Source organism: Chamaea fasciata, unplaced genomic scaffold (genome assembly GCF_029207755.1).
Source record: "Chamaea fasciata isolate MVZ Bird 193981 ecotype frontalis unplaced genomic scaffold, bChaFas1.0.hap1 SCAF_718, whole genome shotgun sequence".
NCBI lineage: Eukaryota > Metazoa > Chordata > Aves > Passeriformes > Sylviidae > Chamaea > Chamaea fasciata.
The window spans coordinates 900-20,619 of NW_027094803.1; the positions used below are offsets into that span (position 1 = coordinate 900).

Below are 19,720 nucleotides of genomic sequence, written 5' to 3' on the forward strand. Positions count from 1 at the left end.
GTGGTGGGGGGGAGTTTTTTTTTGTGTTTGTTTGCTTTGTATTACATACTAGTAAAGAACTGCTATTCCTATTTCCCAAATCTTTGCCAAAGAGCCTCTGATTGTAATTTTACCTAGCAGATACCTGTCTTCCTAAACCAAGACATATGTCAAATACAAACCCACCCATAAAGTTATCTTCACTCAAAAACCAAATTACATGTAATAAATAATGCCAAAAAAATCAAACAAAAGACTATATATCATCAAAGAAAGCAACAGTGAAAAAAAACACGTATAAGTACCCCTATTTATAAAATCCCAGGTGGAGAGAAATCCCTCTTACTTTAAACACAAACAAAAACAGAAGAGGAGTTTCATTATTCATTTTGAACTCTTTTTGCCTTCGTAAGCCCTTTTTCTTCTGGGAGCACTTAAAAGAGATTAGCAAAACAAAGCTGAAAAAGAGAAAAATCCCCCCTACAACTCCACACTGGCTTACCTGCTGCTGCTGTCTGCCACAAAGAAACACTCCACATCCATGTACTCCTGCAGGCACTATAAGAGGCTTTCCCACCACTGCAGCAACCCCACATAGAAACTCAACATGAGTTCCTCAACCTCTACAGCTCAATGGAAAAGTGAACCGAGGCTCCTCTGTTAAACCGCCCCTGGCAGGAACCGCCCCATCATCATTGTAACATCTCACACCTGCAGCTGGTCTGCTCCCTCATTATCCTGACAGGTCACACCTGTGGCTGCTCTGTTCTCCCCTCACCGTTTACAGCTCATACCTGGGGCTAGTCTGTCCCCTCAATCATTCTGTGACAGCTCTCACCTTGCGGCTGCTGCCACTCCGAGTGTGAGGGCAGGGGCAGAGCGGACTTGCTGCTTATTCCCCAGAGAGTTCAATGTCTGCACCTGACACGCTGGGGCAGCGGGCTTTCCTTGCTATGGGTAAGGGTCCCTCTTCTGCAGGTGCCCAAGGCTGAAACTGGGATTCCACCTCCAAAAGTCCATATGCCTGAGATCCACAATTCCTTAGGAAATCCCCCAGAAGTCATTACCCTCCATTTAGAATTTTGCCTTGGAATCATTGTTAACTTGTCTTTCTGTGGAAGTGTTTCAAACATTCATTGAGAGTTCAGAAGCCTGGTTGGCTTTTTCATGACTTAGCTGACAATCCCAGGCTAAATCCAAACACCCAGAATTACGAGGAACTACGGAGACCATTTATAAATACTCCCCTTCCTTGCAACTTTATCGCTTATCGCAGATCCCTGGGGCAGATTTACTTTCTTCCCAACAGCACCATTCTGGCAGAGATCCTACTTCTCAGACACAAACCGAACGCAAACCTGCCACGGGGGGGATGGGGCGGGCGGGGGCTGGGCTGGTGTCAGAGCCGGGGTGGAGCCTGGGCTTGCAGCGGGGGAGCGGGGCTGGGGCCGGGGGTGAACGGGGCCGGGGGGGATCAGGGCCGGGGGATCTGGCAGAACCCCGGGCCCTCAGAGCAGGGCCGGGGCCGGGGCCGGGGTGGGGGGGCCAGGGAGGATCGAGGGAGAGGGCGGAGCCACGGGCCCTCAGAGCGGGGCCGGGGCAGAGTCTGGGGCAGAGCACAGGGCGGGGCCAAGGCGGGGCCGGGGCAGGGACGAGGGAGTAGGACCGGGGGCGATTGAGGCCGGGGCCGGTATGGGGGTAGAGCCCAGGCCGGTGCCAAGGGTTATCGGGGGATCGGGGCCGGGGGGCTGGTGCCGGTTCTGAGGGCGGGGCGGAGCCCCCGGGCCCTCAGCGCAGGCTGGGCAGGGCCGGGGCCGGGTGGGTTCCCAGGGCCCGCTGTCCAATCAGCGCTTCCGATGCCTCAGAGAGCCCACGAATCGCGAGCCGGGTGGGGGTCAAAAGGGCCCCGGAAGGGGCTGTGGGGATCTGTGGTTCGGTCTGGAATGCTGAGGTCTGTCTGTGTGGGTATGGAGTTTCTCCAGGCTGTTTTAGTGCGGTGAGAATTTGTTCATTTGTTTCTGTATAAGCTGTGCTGTGTGGGATTGTGTTTATTATGTAGTGGGTGATGGTAGGTAGGGCTGAGGGGCTGTTGTTCTGTGTGTTTGTCAGAGTTTCTCTCTGAATTCCAAGATATTCTGTTATGTGTGGTTAGGAGGCAGACGTTGTTTTAATTTAGCTTGTTTTTGGCCTTTTTTGGTGCTAAATCAGGGATTTTTTTGTGCATTCTGTCTCAGTGTTTTCTCTTGCTTGAGCTTTCCTATGGTTGAGGTAGAGGGAATGTGGGGAGTTTTGTGCTGTGCTATAGAATTTTCTTGGTAAGTTCTCCTATAAATCAAAGCTATGCTAAGCCTTGATGTGTTTGCAGGTGTTGGGGGGGGGGGGGGGGGAGGACGTGTACTCTTGGGGTGTGTTGTTTAGGGAAGGTACCAAAGTTTTCCTGTCTTTTTTTCCCCCCTTTAATCTCCCGTGACATGTGGGCCTGGCTGGTGTCTGGTAGTGAAGGTTTTAATTAGCCTTTCACTAGGAAGAACATGGTAGGAAGAAACAACCTTGTGAGGTTTGCTTTCTTGGCTGGTTTATGGAGTGACTTCAATTATAGAATTTCTGTGGAAAGTGCTATCATGTTTCAAAGGGCTACTTATTGGAAGCAGAGACAGCTTTTGAGTAGTGTGAGTTATTTCTGCTAGTTTAAGTTTTTTGTTCCATAATATTTAGGTTGCCTCAGCCCTGGGCAGGGCAGTGGTGCCTGAGGGGCAGGGAAGCAGGGGCAGAAGAGTTGGAAAAGGTGTGTGAGACCTCCCTTAGGTGTCCCCAGTCTGGGAAGGGGCTGAATGATAAATGGCACTCAGGGCAGCTGGGGTTTGTTTGGGTTGCTTTGTTTGCTTTTGGTTTGGGGGTATGTTTTGGGGACTTTTATCGTGGGGGTAGAGAGTGTTTAACTTGTTTTGTCTGGAGGAGCTTTTTTCCTTGTCTTAGCTTTGTCATGAAGCATGAAGGTTTTGTACTGGAAACTTTGTGTACTAGGTCCAGTGTTCGGGGCTTTTGTCTGGCTTGGGAATACTTCCTGTTGTAAATGGCTATTTGAGTTCTCAGGAGATATGCTTAAAGGCATGCAAGAGTTTCCTTGTCTATGGAATTTTCTTATGGTTATTCTTTCTGTTTGGTTTTATTTACAGAGCAAGATTCATTTTTGTGTTTATGCTCTGTAGCTCAGCATGTACAGAAGGTGTATTGACCCTTCAAACCAAGCACTGCAAGTGCACGGTGGTTAATTGGATTAATTGTCTGAGGAATAATGGATGAAGTCTATTCCAGTTTCTTTTGCCACCCTGTGGGAATGTGGTGTTCCTGTGTGCATGGGGTTTTAGGCGCGCTTGGGGAGAGGTAGAATCAGCACTTGGATTACTCCGGTTACTTGATGGGAAATGTGTGTTTGGAGCAGCCCCGTGAATAAACTGGTCTGGATACATGATGGGAAATGTTTTGTCCTTCAGTATACCCAGGAGCTCAGTGGATCCTCCCACACCGAGCAGTGCCAGTGCCCGGCAGTGAACTGGAGCAGTTGTTGCCTGAATGGGTTGAACCTGTTGGTGCTCTTGGTACACCGTGAGGATTTGATGTTCCTGTGCACCTGGGGGGGACCTTGGCCGTGCTTGGGGAGATGTAAAATAAGCGCTGGGGCTGCTCTGGACCCGTGATGGGAAATGTGTGTTTGGGGCAGCCCCCCGTGGATAAAGTGCTGTTGTGTTGCAGATCTGCAGCAGTGCTGGGTTTGGCAGCGGGACTGAAGGGTTTGTGAGAGCAGAGCGGGGAATGGACCCATCAGCTCCAGCAGGGGGAGGAGTGTCTGCTTCTGCTTTTAACCTGTGCGAAGCTGAAAGCCTGTGGCTGTAAAATTAGCAGCAATACTGGTGCCTTCTTTTATCGCTCAAGGTCACTGGCCAGCATGGAACAAGAAGCAACCCAGGACTTGTTGGTGCCCTGGCAGAGAGAGAAGCAGCAAATGGTGCTGAGAGAATTTCTGGGAGTGCATGTGGGGTCCTGGTTTTCTTGATAGCTTGAGAAAGGATCTGAATGGAAAAATATCTATCTTCTTATGGGAGAATCTGATGTGGAACATGGGACCAGGATGACTTGCTGTGACTTCTTGAAAGCTGGAAAGAAGGCGATGTTAATCTTTTTGGCTAGAGGCAAAGTGTCTGCAAAGCCTTGGAAGAAGCCTATGCCAGGTAAGTGAGGACACGAACAGGAAAACACCTGGAGGCTGTGCTGTGATTTCACGGAGGGTTATGGATTCCTGTCTCAAATGTCCATGTGTCAGTAGGGCTGGATCCAAGTGCCCCGGTGGAGAGGCAGGGTTATCCTGCGTTCCAGCTTTTTAGTGGCTGGAGTTTTGCCCAAGGAAGAGCAGCATCCTGATTTTGCTGCCATGTTGAGCCAGCACAGAGCTGTTGGGTGCCTCCGTCCAGGAGCAGCAGGAGCCTGGATTTCTGTCCCTGGGATTGCCTTGCTGTCCAAGACGGGGGCTGAAGGTAAGGGGCAAGGCAGGCCTGGGAGCTCTGGGAGTCAGGAGTGCCAGGCCTTTCATCTCCTGGTGCTGCTCAGGTGTTCACCAGAGGGTTTTTTGACGGCCTTTGGCTTTCTGGATGGAAGCAAAAGGGTCCTTTCCCCTCCCTGCCTTCTGTCATTCCCAGGTCAGCCCCTGCTCTTTGCTGGCAGGCTAAATAGCCTCAGGAGTGGGCCGAGGAAGTGCTGCCTGATCTGTGAGGTTCCACAGGAGATGGGAGCAGGCTTTGCGCAGAGGTTCAAGCAGCTTGGGACTTCCTGAAGGCCTGAGGCCTGAAGCAGAGTCTTGAGGCAAAGCTGACCTCTGGGTGAGCCTTCAACTCAGATGTTGTGTTTGTATCCTGTCGGTAGTGCGGTAGCCAGGATCGTTAGTGTTCTGGGCTAGGTCCGTGCTCATTAGTGAAACATGGCTTGACCTTTCTGTGTTCAGAGGCCGGACAGGGCCCTGAGATGAGTCCTGTGGCCTTGTTGGGAGGAGCGGGGCCAAAGGCAGCTCCTGCATTGCTCCTGAAGCCCTGGCCAGGCTTTGGGGCGACGCAGGAGGAGGCTGAGCCCAGCTGTTCCCACCGTGGGAGTTGTGTGCGCCTGTTTATTGCAGCATTTGCCCGACCTGGGCCCTGTCCCGGCACAGCCGGAGCCTCTTGGCCTGCGGGCGGACGCACCCGCGGGAATTGCCAGTTCTGTGGGGGCTCTCCAGGGCTGGGTTGTGACAGGGGATTCCCAGCTGCTGGGGGTAAGGCTCAGGGTCCCTGGTGCTGGATCTCAGTCCCTGTAGGTCACCTTGGGTAGCAGTGCTGGGGAGCATTGCTGAGCTTCTCCTTGGGAGGTTCTTGGCTGCTCTGAGCTGTCTCCAAAGACCCTGAGCTCCTGAGGTTGGTGTCTGTGTCTTTGGTGCTGACCCTGCCCCCTGGCCAAGCTACTTTGGAGGGTTTGAAGGGTCTAGGGCTGAGTGCCCTTTGGGCAGTTTGCTGCCAGCCTGGTGTGCTCCTGGAAGTGCCGCTGACCTGCCAGGACTGAGGAGCTGCTGGCTGGGTGCTGGTTCTGTTCTGCAGTGGGAGCAGGTAGCCCCTTGGAGGGCTTATAGAGAAACCTGGAGATGGGCTGGGGGAGCCTGAACTGGGTTCTTCTCCCTTGCTGACCCTTGATAATAGGGCATTAGGGAGTTGCACGATTCTAACTCATGCTTGCTTGGGCAAATGAACAGAGCTCGGGAAGGTCCTTGAATGTGTGGGGTTTTTGTTGTAGTCCTGGTTTAGAAGCACCTTCTGTTGTAAAGGAAACAAATGGTGCTTGCTGCCACTGGGAGACCTTAGTTCCTTTCCTTCAAAATGTTTGTAGTGCTCTGTAGCTGATGTGCTGCTATAAACGTGTGTAAGGTTCTTGTCTTTGTAATGTATTTCATCATATTCCACGTTGGATTGAATCTCCACATTCTAAGAGAGACTCCAATCTTCCCTGGCAAATACCTGTCTATCAAAACCAAGACAGTCTCCTAGCCTGGAAGCAAGAAACTGCTTTAGGTGGATCTCAGTGCTCTCGGAGGTTCTTTCTGTAGCTTTGCTTGGACCAGGAGCCCCGCGCGGTTTTTGGGCTCTCCACAAGCAGGGAAGCTACCGCAGCATGGCAACTGCATCTCCTCGTCCAGGAAGCAAGAATTCGCTTTTTCGGCAGATCCTGTGCTCTCTGAGGCTGTTTCTTGTAGCTTTGCTTGGAACAGCAGCCCCGTGTGCTTTCTGGGCTCTGCGCAACCAGAGAAGCTACTGCAGCATTGCAAGAGGGTCTCCTAGCCTGGGAAGCGAGAAATTGCTTTAGGGGAAAAAAATCGAATATCTCAGGTAGAATTGGTTAATCAGTGTTTATTATCTTGGTGCCAAAAAATTCATAATCAAAAGAGCAATTCTTATTTTATGAGCAATATGTTTCTAATACTAATAAGACTTGGCACATTAGATTTTTTTTGAAAGATATAACGATATTTTGTATTGAAAAATTGCAGACTGTTTATAGGCCTGTTATTTAGCTCCTCAAAGTCATGCTAGTGAATATGGTTTTTTTAAGAACTATTAATCTCTCCCAAACTATTTCAGAATTTATTTCAGGGAAGTAGTTGATGATTTTTTTTTTTTGCTTCATCTTTGTTACAAGTATTTTGAGTTTAGGTTTTTGATAAAATCACGGTATGGATTATACAGATACAAGAGTGAGCAAGAAATTGAAAATACAAAGTAGTGTGGTTTGTTTTTTAATTTCTTGTCCTGTTCTACTTCCTCATGTATTTCACAGCACAAAGAGGAATAGAGCAGAGTGAGAACTTTGCCAGAAGGTATGCTTTTTTTCCAGGGAGATTGGAATGGTTCATCTTCTATTTAGTGACAGATAAAAAATTACTTTAGCTACTTTGCAGATTGTTCTTCTTCTCAAAGTAAATGCTATACCATTTCAGACTATAATTAAAAAGGATGTAAAATAATTTCATAAAACCCCATTTTTAATTGTAAAACTTTTTAAATTTTGGCTGTCTGGAAGTATTTTTTTAGAACATGCAACAATTTTAGTCTTATTTTAAAGAGATATGTAAGACACCTTGTATTTATATACTGATATACATATAAGAATATTACATAGTTGAATTCTAGATATTTTTACTCCTGATAATTGCATATACTACTCCAGCTGGAAACATGCAGTAGGTATTGTATCATTGGGTTTTATTGGTCCAACTGTATTTTAGAGCTTTTTCACTTTAGAGTAGGAAACAGGACTAGAAAAAGATTACTTGTCATTGAAGGAGAACATCATCTATTCTAAATCCTGAATGTACAGAAGCTGCAACTCTAAATGGCACGTGTTTTTAGTGCAACAATAAAACAAAGAATTGTATGTGAAGCATGAGTCTGATGTTCTTGTGAATCCCTTGAGATGAGAATACCTATGCACAGACAGATAAATTTAGATGGAATACACACCGAATTCCATGAATTCTGTTAATTGTGATAGAATTTATTCTATTTGAAACCACTTACTGGAATCAAACTGCAAATCTGATTTATTACACTAAGATTCAAGACGTGAGAATTCCTTGCATAATTGAGTGAAAAATGTGACGGGTGGGGTGGAAAACTAAATCCAGCTCTTGCAACTTCTGTTGGACTAAATCTGCAGAGGAATAGTTGTAAACTTCCATTCATTATTCCTTTCTTGCTTGTCCACTTCATTGCAGAAACTCTCAGCTTGTAACAAAGGATTTATGTAACCATTGAAGCTGAAATGTGCTGATATTTGTTTGGTTCCAATTAGATAAATGGTGTCCTTAAAATTAAGTGCCTGGGTAAGGTGTGGCTGTTGAAGTTGTATCACTGTGCAAAGAGCTAAATAACCGTGCTTCTCCATGAGGGAAAATGGTAAAGCAGCATACTTTCTGCCCTCTGTACAGAAAATAAAGAACGAAAATCTATCTGGTTGTTCTTCGGCTTGAGATCTCAATTTTGGCGTGGTGTTCTTCCAAGCTGTGCTGGGTCAAAGCTCACATTCAGGTCTGAAGTGCTGAGTAATAGATCTGCCCATGTGAAAAACTTTGGTATGTGTCCCATCTATCCTAACTTGGTTTTTATCTAAGTTATTAATTTTACCTTAATAGGTCTTTTCCCCCTAGAGTTTCTTCTTTTCAGTAGAAAACATTGACTAGTGTGTGCAAATACAGGTCAAATCTGTAGAAGTGTATCTAATTCTTCTTTTTTGTAGTCAATGCAATGGCCGACTTAGCATGTTTACAGTGTGTCATCTGGCCTGAAGATGGTTATTGAGCAAAAGATAAACATTTAAAGTTGTTTGTGCTAAATTTTACTTGCTGTATTCCTAGCAGACAACTGAACCCTGATATAGGAGAGTAAGTTCCATCCTAATGACTTTGAGTAAATTTGTGATGATTAATTGATGCATTTCTTTGTCAGTGTTTTCCAGTCTCAAGTGAGGATATGCTTGAAGTAGTGTTAAATTGTATTGCTATAGCGGCTGAGGAAAGCAATTTGCAAAGAACAATAAATGCCAAAGATAGAAAAGAAGTGCTCTGGCTATCAGCAAAACAAACCAATAACCTAACAAAGTGTTCATTTAACACCTTTCCAGATGGCAAGAATTTTCCACAAAAGCACATTGTTTGCCATCACTATCGCAAACATAGGCATTTTCTCCTCTAGTGAAGGCAGGCATCAAATTATTCCTATACTGATATGAAGATCTAAACCTTGTTCCTACATACTCCTAGCAAGAATATTTCTCCGTGCATGTAGGTAGATTGAAATCAAAACGTGATAGAAAAGGAATTGTATATCATGATTTGTCACAAAATTGAAAATGAATTGTTGAAAGGAACTTGATCCTCTAGTGCATTGTGCAATCACTCTGCAAAGTAGTTGATTTAATATGCTAATTTTCTACTTTTCCATCTTCGTATTGGATCCTCTGCATGAAAGTGAACCCCAAATTTTTGTACAACAGGGATTCTGTTTCAATGCTTCTAAAATGAAATAAAAAAGTTTTTGAAGCGACTGCAACATTTGATGAAGCATGATGTAACTCAATTATAGTAGCAAGTGAATTTGAACAACTTTTTATGTGGAACGGCACAGGTATATCTAAATATTTAGGTACTGGATTTCAGCGGTATTTGAGGAGGTTTTAAATTTTATTTCAATCTATTTCTTAAAAAAGATAAAAATCTAAAAGCTAGAAGAAAATACCCAAGGAAAGTCATTATTCAGTGACAATTCTATAATTTTGTCTTTGTAGCTACCGAATTCTTTCCTTTTTAATGTGTCTTTTAAAGAACAAAATATTCCTTGAAGTTTGAAATTCAGTACGAACTGTACTGAATTTTTCGGTCAAGTCTTTGCTTTGACAGTTGTCCCACACAAGTTGTGATCATCATTCCATGATGTGATGCTGTGTTGTGCATTTGATGTTGTCTGTTGGGTAATAATTGACTTTTTTTTCCCCCCTATCATAGTAGTAACCTTTTTTGGTATTCAATGGCAAAAATGGCCCCTGGAAGCTTTCTGGTGCACATGCAAGAGCAAAGTCTCAGGGAAAGCATTGCTCAGAGCATTGCATTCTGTGATTTGCAGTCTCAGAACGTGCACTGACTTGAACATACCTCTGCATCACATGGGGAAGTGCCATAACTCTGGAGGGAAGAAATGGAAGCTTAATGTCAAATGAAAAAAATGTGTTAAAGCTTTTAAGAGCAAAGTTAAAGACAAAGATGAAGGAAGGAATGTGTTCAGAATAAATGAATTCATTTTTAATTATAGCACTTTGCTTTATATCAGCTGAGATTATAAGGTGAAGTAATGATAGAAAGAAAGAGTGCCTTCATAGCCTTCAATGGATGCCTGTAATGCAAAGAATTCTGCTCTTACATCCATTCCACTTTTAGACATTTTGCCCCTTATGCTGATTTCTTTCATTCTGATCAGCCAAATACAGACATCTGTCCCTCAGTACCTCTAGCCAGGGAGCTGATCTTAACTGCACTCTCTGTTTCCATTGAGTTCAGCATGTTCTGATTTTTCTCCCGTTTTCCTGCTGTCATTCTCCCTCTTTCTGTTTTGATAATAAAGCCAGTTTAAGGCAGCCTCTGTCAGCGGTATCCAATTGTGATACCCAGGAAAATTCAGTTCTTTTCTAGTCTAGGCAGTGAAAATGCAGTTCTGCTCTCTGCATCCTTGTTAAATTAACCTTTGCTGTGAGGATTCTGACTAATCAATAACAGTGAAGTTACGGGCAGTGCAAAAGAATCAGAAAACTATTTTCTGAATTTTGGTAGGAGAGAAATTTCCACCCCCCCTTGGAATCTAACCATTCAAAACATCCCCCAGATTTTAGGACAGAAGGAATTTTCTTCTAATGAGGGGGAAAAAATTGAAGATTTGGGGAGGAAAAGCCATGAATATAATGAGAAGGAAAAAAAAAGTGGAGAGATTTTAGGTCCCAACAAACCATGAACATGTTGCAGTCACTGTGGCAGTGCAGGAGTTCTGCTAATTTCTAATAGTGAAGAAGTTAGCCAACAGAGATTGCATCTGGTTAGAGATTTCAAGACTAAACAAGTGCCAGGTGTCATGGGCCCTTACTGTCAAATCCATTTTAGCCTTCAAACTCAAGAGCTTAGTCATGGTGTGTATTTTCTTTGATCCAGATACTGTCAAAAAATGAGAAAATACAATTTTGTTGCTAGTGTTTAGTGTTTTTCAGCAAATGTTTTCTATGTAAATGTGCACGTTTATTACCTGAATGTATTTTAATTTGATTCATTATTTATAAATTAGCTCACGTATCATTGGCCTGCAGAAATTGTTGTAGATCTGTATCAAGACGTTAGTAGAGGTGAGCTAGTGGCAAAGTGTTCTGGGTGACACATCCATACCTTTGAATGGAGGAAAAACCAAAGGAGGCATTTTATTCTCCCATCCAGTATTTTGTGCTTTCAGTTGTAACTTGTGCAAGACAAGGCTCTGCAGTCCAGCAGCTGCACTAATCAGATTCAGCTGAAAATTAATTAGTGTCCTAGGAATACTGTCTCTTTTATTCTAGAAATTGGAAAAGAGAGTGAAGTTCTTGAGAGAAGGTGTTTCTGGAAATGACAGTGGAAGTCTGTATAAATACATCTAATATTCTAGGTTTTGTACTTGCACCTCTTTCTATATGTTTCTAACAGTTAATCAGGACAGACATAATCTGGAAGATAAATAGGAAAGTGAATTCCTGTCTTTTTGCACCTATCCTGGTGTAAGACAGTTGTGTGACAATGGGGTTATTTCTTACAGGAGGCCTAGGCCTACAGCCTACCTATTGTGTCTAGCAATGTTAGCAATGCTCTGTTATGTTTATATTATGTCTAGGAATTAGTTAACTTTCTAAAAGGCAATGCTACTGAACTTTGAACTGGACTTGAGGGCTTTTCTGTCAACCAATAGAGTCTCTTCTTTGCTTAAGGCACTTAAGGCATATTTTGACTTTGTCTACAGCTAAAGCCAATCAAGAGCCTGAGTTTAAGAGCAGGGAAGGGCTGTGCACTTTCCTTAGGATTTAGCTGCTTTCTCTTGTCTCTTTCTCAATTTGTCCTAAGCTGGGGCAGCCGAAACTTTTGGCAAGGGGAAGATGCAGTAAAAGGCTTTAGGCTGTGCCTTTATGTTGTATCTGTGTACAGGAAGATGGAAAAGGTAATGGTTAGAGTGAATTAGCTGCTGTTTTGAGCTACTGTAGCTGGGCTTTCAGAAGCCTGCTTCTGGTTAAATGTTTGCAAGGCTAGTCCTGGAGATTCTTTCTGGATGAAGGCTGCTGTGGACTCTTCATTTGGGAGTAAGTCAAATCTTTGAAACCAAACCTAAAAACTCCTATAAAACAGGTATTTCTATTGACAGGCAAGTTTTTAATCCTTGTTTCTTTTTGTTGTTATTGCTGTTTGTTTGGTTTTCTTTAGTCGGTTCTTCAAATCTTGGAATTCTCAGGTGCATAAACTCAGGATTATTGTTTTAAGATCTGTCCCCATTTAGAAGCAGTGCCTTTTTTAGGTGTGGTCAACTTGTGCATCTTGCTTGGTCTAGTTTTCAACGGGTAATAATTTACTCTTTCTCCATTTTTCTTTCCTACTTACCCAGGCACTGCATGATGCTTCAAATGAGTTTGGTATTTCTACTGGTGGCTTCTTTAGAATTGACTGTGAGTTTTTTGTCTGAGGTTTTTAGAATGACCCTAGGAGCTCTAACAGCAGCTTCCTTCCTTGCAAAGAAGACTCAATTCACAGCAGTAATCTCTGAATATCTTGTTGGGGAGACCTTACTTTCCTTGGTACTAGGTAAGGGGTAGGAAAAACTCTTCTCCTCTGCAGCAATCCACAGTTTTTGATGACTTCCAACTGACTCAATTAGCTCAGAACTGGAATTTCTTCCAAAAGTGAATTGAACAACAGGGCTGTTAATTTATGGTACTGCCGCTCTGCCTAATAGTGACTTGCCTAAAAAAGTCTCCCATAGTAGTTTAATCCTGTTTAGTGAAAAACAGACAGTTTTTTGCCGTGTTCTTATTACCTTCTTTGGGTGGTTTGGAGTCTTAGAAGCTTATCGAGCATCTCCCTTAAATTTTCCCTCTTAAATCTAATAAAAAAACCCAAAACCCAAACAATTGCTCTCCAGCTGTTGACTTGACACTGCAGGAATGTTTTGGGATTGGATCACAGTGGAGACTTCAGGACATACATTATGAAATCAAACACTGCATTTTTCTGTGTAGGTTCTTTTCTCCTTTATATTGCAACCAGAGAAGCTCCTGCAGCAGCGCAAGTGCATCTCCTAGCCCGGGAAGCGAGAAATCTCTTTTTCGTCAGATCTAGTGCTCTTGCCGGCTCTTTCTTGTGGCTTGGCGCGGCAGCCGCGTGTGCTGTCTGTGCTCTGCAGAAGCAGAGAAGCTACCACAGCAGCACAAGTGTGTCTCCTAGCCCGGGAAATGAGAAATCACTTTGGAAGAAAGCAATCCTCTGCTTCCGTGTTTCTGGGTGCTGACTGGTGGGGCGAGCCGTGTGATGTCGCATGAGGGCGTGCGGTGTTCGCTGGCGGGAAGGGCGTCATGGAGAGGGGCGCTCCTCTACTCCTCTAGTGCGGTGCTTCCCTCATGAAGGAGAAAGGGCCGTGGGTGTCCTCACAGGCGACTCGAACTGAACGTGCCCGTCAGGTTCTGGGCGTGCAGGTTGCGTTTGTTGCAGAACCCCCCACAGTCTGAGCTTTTGAACTCTAGGAAAAATGGGCGGGTTTAATAGGCTTATGAGTATTACCTTCTTTGTCCAGGGGTTGCCTAAAGCTGGTTCCTGTGCTGCTGAAGTCTCAGTTAAATGGTCAAATCACTGTGCAAAGATTTTGAAAACAATATGAAGAGTATCAGGAAGAGTGAGGTAATGGTCCAAAAATGGAGAAAGTATGTCTGAGAGCATATCTGTGACAGTGACCAGGTTGAAGTTTGGGTTTGTTCTTATTTTTAGTTTTGGCTTAAAAAATTAAGGGGAACTGAATGCATTGTGTACTTGCTTTTACTATGTATTGATAGAAGATGGAAATACAGGTTAAAAATGGAACTGTACTTTAGGAAGGCTGAAAACCTTGACCTAAATTGGACTCTAAATTTGAGATAAATTTGTAATGAAGTTGAATAACGTAATATTTATAGTAGAGATGCAGTAAATGGTTTCCAGGTAAATGTGGATATTATTTAGGGAAATGGTAAAATATTTATATGCAAGTTGTTTGGATTGAAATTGGAAATAAATGGTTTATGAAGTAGATCAGATCTTTGGAGGAAATGTAGATGATTCTCTTAGCTAAATCAGAGAGGGTTGGCAGCAGAATGAAATGGATGGGATTTTGGTTGAATTTTTATCACTGGTAGCAATGGTAGCCTGTGTCGTGGTACTGCTAATAGGGGTAATCATATTCCTGGGTTCTGCATCTGTTTCCCAGGAGACAGCAGTGGTGGGAATGTTTGGGTGCCAGGCTGTTGCTGTGGTCATAATGGGCTGCTGTCCATGGAGTGTTGGGGGTGCCAGGCGGTTGCTGTGGCCCCAGTGGGCTCCTGGTGTGTTTGGGGTCAGTGTGCAGTGCTGGGCACGGCCCTGGGCAGAGCAGCCTCGTGCCTGAGGGCAGGGGGAGGCCTCAGGAGGCTCTGGAGGATCAGCTGCGCCAGGGAAGCCCTTCTGCCACCAGGAAAGCCCTTCTGTCACCAGGCCTGTGATGGTGGGTGAGTTACTCGTACCCTGTGACCCAACCAGAATGCAAAACTTTTAACTTGCAGTCAGGCCTTAAAACAAGGTTTTTTTTCTTTCTAGATGTTGCTGAAACATTGTACAAATGCAGTAAGCCATGTCTGTGTTAGAATATCCTCCTTTCCTCATTGTTTGACCCACGTTATTTTTAGTGCAATAGCATTGTATCTGTCAAAAAGAGTGTTCTAGAAATAAGTTGCTGTCATGGTGCAATGCAGTTTCTAAATGACATAGCAGGTATTTGAGACATGTTCTGGTACTAATGACAGCTTTTTTCCTGAAATGATTTCTTTAGGGTTCTTGTAGGTAGAAATAAGTGTTCTTTCAGCTTTAATGAAATGTTCTCGGAAGATGGTGTTGGGCCTAGACAGGCTTGACTTGTGTCATGAGGTCATTCAGGGCTCGGATGCACTGCAAGTGATTGCATTTGTCATTTTCCTCTTAATTTCTGAGCCACAGAACAGACTCATTTAAAGAGTTTTAAGCAACAATTGTTTAAGAGACTTACAGATTTATTTTGCATTATGGCTGTGATTGTGTGCAATGATCTGGTTCTGTTCCTTAACCCCCAGGGGAAATGTGAATCATTCTGGGCTGAATCCATAATTTGTAATTAACTTTCAGTTGTGAGAAAGATAACATTTACGCTAGAGATGCAGTAAATGGTTTTCCAGGTAGTTGTGGACCTTACAATGAAAGTGCAAGTTACTTATCTGGAAGATATTTGGATTCCAGATAGGAGCAAGTCTTAGTAACGTGCAGTAGAAAGGTCATGGTAATGGATATTTATTTTCTAGCCCAAAGCTCGCATCATCTCTTGTGAGCCTGGCAGCCAGACTGTGTTGTGTAGGTTATCAGGCTTCTGAAGTGATATCCCATTTGATAACTGCAGGGAGGAACTCTGATTTATTATCAGTGTAGTTTCTCAGTGTCTTCATTACAAGAATCTGTGTCTCTGGTTCTGTTTTTGCAGTTGTTCTAATCATAGCAAGAAACTAGTCATAAGTTGTGCCTCCTTTAGCTCTGAGCTGTCACAAATCTTAATTCTAGCCATGTGGAATTGTTGTGGCAATTGTCTCTAGTTACTATTGTTCAGCTAAAGTTACTGGCATTTGGCTTTTTTGCTGCCTTAACCTGCTTTTCTTCTAGCAATGCTTTGCAATTAAATAATGATTCTTTTCTCCCCTTCCCTGTACACTCTGCCCTCTGCATAAATACTGAGTTGGAAAAAATGTGTCATATTTTACTGTGACTTTGCATGGTACAGGTGACTCTCTTAAAAGACTTGCTTCTCTGTAGTGCAGCAGGTAATGTTTTGTACTGCATATGTAAGGTGAAAGGGTTCAAAATTTTCTTTTGGCCAACTTTGTGGATGATTTCTGCCAGTAAATCGTGCGGAGAAGGATTTTGTTGTGTATGCAAGTTCCAAGCTTTATTGTCCTGAAAAAAATGGTGATTCTACCTGTATTAGAGTTCAGGCTGGCTTAGTCCATGATTTCTTAAAATATTCACATCAGTCCTGTATTTTTACTGTATTAGAAATGAGTGTCTGTGTAGTGGGCTGAAAACATTTGTTTAACTTTACTTTAGAATCCCTCAGATCTTTGGTGTGGTTCCTTGAAGTTTGATCATGTTTTTTGTAACAGCAATTTTGTAACCTGGTGTAATTACCAACAGAAAAGCTGGCAGAGTTAAGCTTGGTTTTAGTCTACTTGTTGGTAGAGGGGACTCGATTTCCTCCATCTTCCAGTATGCTTTGTATCTACCATAAAAAACAGGGCGCTGTAGGTCAGGGTGAACAGGACTCCTGAAATAGCAGCAAACAAACACCTTTTCTGTAGGCGGGAGGGAAGCTGCATGCTAGTGCAAGATGACCCTGCAGTTACTGGGTACTTTGTGCTGTCAATAAACGAATTCTAGTGACAGGAGATTGTGTAAATCCAGTTTTCATAGGCATATGGCTGCACTTGAAGTGTCTCTTGAAGTACTGTGTGGAGTCTTCATGTAGGGAAATTTCCTTTCTCCTAATGTATTTTTTATTTCTTTTAACACTAAAAGAAGGTTTTCACATGTGTTTTAAAGTATTTGTCAGAATGGATTTATTTGAGAGTGTGAATTAGAGAAGCCAGTTCCCCAGTAACCTCCTTCATAAGGAAGCTGCAATCTGTCTCTCTATTCACTTAGAGAGAATTCATAAGAAATTCATTTTTCAGCAATAAGCTTTTTAACTGACTTTTCTTTCTTCTCGGTATTATATTAGAACAATAAAACAAGATCACTTAACATTCGGTCCTATTCACATAGTAGTAAAGTGCAATGGGCGTATCAGTGGTGGCATCAAATTTATTCCAAAGGAGAGGCTGTTTTAGATAGTTTTATGTAATATGAGATTGAGGAAATAATAAAACACGGGTACTTCTATTAAAATTTTCTCTGAAGATGCTCCAAAAGTATGAAGAGCCATCCCTCTGTCCCTTAACATAGGAAAAGAAAGGAAAGTTGGTAGAGGAGCTTCCAGAGAGTAATGGAGAGATTGAGAGCAAGTTGGCAGTGAGTGAAATGGATAGGTTTTGGCTGACTCTTCACTTTTGCTGCCAGGGATTTTCTTTAATTTCAGGATGAACCGTGGACAATTCACACTGACAGCTCAAAAGACTGTTGCTGCAGGAGAATGACTGAGCATTCTTGGAAAAATTCTGATCTTAAAAACCAGAATTTGCAATAATATCTAAACTTAAAACATTTTATCTTCCTTTTTGATTCAGTTTGTATTAATTGTTGTCATAAATCCTAGTGTACTCACCAGAGACTATTTGAATGTGTTATCTGGAAAATCCCTCATACCTTCCTGAACAGGCCAACTGTAGAGCCAATGTCTCCTGCTTTTGGTGGCATTTAGGGAATCTAAAAGAAGTTCTGACCAAGGCCAGGGGGAAATGGTGATTTCTCGAAAATATAAACCAAAGGGGTTTTCATGCCAAGCCTTGTATGCTTCTCTTGGAGCAGAATGACAGTCAGCCTCCTCCTTTAAACCAACAGAAAGCAATATTCATGTTAAGCAGTGTATTTTTATTTTTCATGAGTTGCAGTTAATGACAGTAATGTGTTATTATCAGAGTGATAATAATACAAATTACCTTTAAAAGAAATCTTGTCATTAGTGTTATGCTGCAGAGTTGAGCAGGTTATGCTAAATATTTGTTTGCTTAGATGCAGGATAGAGTGATGCTGGACTCTTATAAAAATACTTGTAGATATTTATAACAAACACTTTCAGTTGCTCAGTTCCATCAAATGTCTAATTTTCTACTGCAGCTGGAAATTTCTTCTGTAATTCCAGCATGTTCAGTGCAGCTATTCACATGAAATTTCATGTATGGAGTACTGTTGTGAAGAGCATGTCATTAAAAAAGCTGTGGTCTGATACCTCTTGATGAAAGCAGTGCAGAGCTGGTGGGGGGCTTCTCTGTGGGGTTGTTTGGGAATTTTCTTTGGTTCCTGGCTGTCTTTCTGCTGCATGATTGTACAGTCAGGAATTCTGTTCAGAATGACAGGGAAACTCAGAGGTGTGTGTTGTTCATCACTCAGTAGCATCATCATCTCCTGTGGACTCTTGGCCAACATCAAACGTTGTCATCCTCTCTCTGAAACCACTGTGGTCATCATGAGCTGTAGAATTCAACTTCATGAACCTTAGGAATCTGAAATTTGGCATCCTCCTTTGTTTACTTAGATTTCATTCTGGTCATGGAATATCCTGCAAAGCCCATATAATTTAGGGAGAGTTGTTTCAAAAGATATTTTTTTTCTTCTCTGTCATGTATTTTATCTAAGGAAAGAATGCCTCTCTCAGCTGGGTCATTTAGAAGTCACATTAAATATTCTTATGTAAGAGGGAGAAATTAAGTATTTTCAGTCTGTTCTGTCAGCATGTTATTCCATTCCATTACTGAAAGGAAAATGCTTCATAGTTCACTAACCTGTCTGGATGCCGCTGTGGGAAATTAACCTTGTAAATCAGCGAGCATTCTCTGGAGCCACCTGATTCCTGGATTCTCTCAGTTTCTTGTTACAAATTGCACGGCATGAGATCACCTATAGGAAAAATTGTGTAGGGAAGGTGGTCCTGCAACAGCAGCAGTGTTTGTTTGTTGTGCACCTTGGGCAGGAGCTGTATGTGTGCCCAGCTCTGCCCTCCACACCCTGCTCGAGCGGGTCACACACCCACTGTGTGAATCCAACAAATAAATGCCACTGTATCTTCCTCATATAGGACAGTGAAGCCTGTGGAGATCATGCTGGTTTCTTAGAGGGGTTATAATCAGCTTTTGATGAAAAGAGAAAAAACAGTGCCTATTTTGAGCCATTGCTTTTAGTTTTGTTTGTGTTGTCTTGCGTGCTGGGCATTAAACTGTCTGCTTCAGAGAGTCGTTTTTTCATTTGTTGTTGCTGTGCTTGTTCTGCTTATGTGAATTCTTGATGGATGTTATTTAAATTCGGGTTTGAAAAATGAAAAATACTGAGGAATCTTTTGAAAGATTTATATTAACTTACAGCGATGTGCAAGTGAAAGATTGCATTTCTCAGCAGAAATACTTTGTGCCTAGGCATGAATGTTTGCATGCCTGCTTTGCAAGGTTTGGTATGCATGAAATAATTTGAAATGGATGTAGTTATTTTATTCCCATATGACTCTTAGGAAAAATTTTTGCTCTTTTCTGTTATCCATTTGCAATATAAAGCTTGGTTTCTTAGGTTTTCTTAGTAAGGATAAATGAAGAATTAACAAGGGCTCATTATCTTAGGAAATATGTGATTGTTCTTGCTGTGTTTGAGTCTTGCTAATAAACATGAGATGGAGGTACTCGTAAGCCACAGAGTGAAAATTCCAGAATAATTGTGGACTTGCAGGTCCCCCTTGCTCAGTCAGTTAGGTGAGGTGTGTATGCTCCTGGCTGTAAGCATAGTACTGTTGCTTAAATTAGTAAGCTCATTCAAATGTTAAATGCCTTGATCAGTTTGAACTGAAGCATTTGTTAGGAGGAACATCAGCTCAGAGGAAAAACTCCCATAATTTTTCCTGTTTGGGGGGTGGGAAGTTGCTTAATCCATTTCATAATACAGTGTGCACTGCAAAATAAGGCAACAGCTGTACTGTGCTTACCTCTGCATAATCTAAAATTTATAAGGAAATAGTTTTATTTCTATATTAACTTGCAGGCATACTGAGTAACGTAACAAAATCTGTTGCATTTATCAGTCTAACCAGAAAGTATTAAGACTGTCATACTGATGTATAGTGCCTAATCAAAGGAAGAACACCCAGTTTCAGATTAAGATCATTAACACTTCGATGTTTTGTGCGAC

General features: G+C 42.8%; 1 long non-coding RNA gene across 3 annotated transcripts in view; it reads left to right on the top strand.

Annotated features, from left to right (window-relative positions):
* The first annotated feature begins 1,915 nt into the window (after positions 1–1,915).
* LOC136305863 (uncharacterized) overlaps positions 1,916–19,720 on the top strand; it is a 32,140-nt gene continuing 14,335 nt past the window's right edge. For all 3 annotated transcript variants that reach the window (XR_010725443.1, XR_010725442.1, XR_010725441.1), the window contains exon 1: positions 1,916–1,975. This is a non-coding gene — a long non-coding RNA (uncharacterized lncRNA). The remainder of the gene's footprint in view (positions 1,976–19,720) is intronic.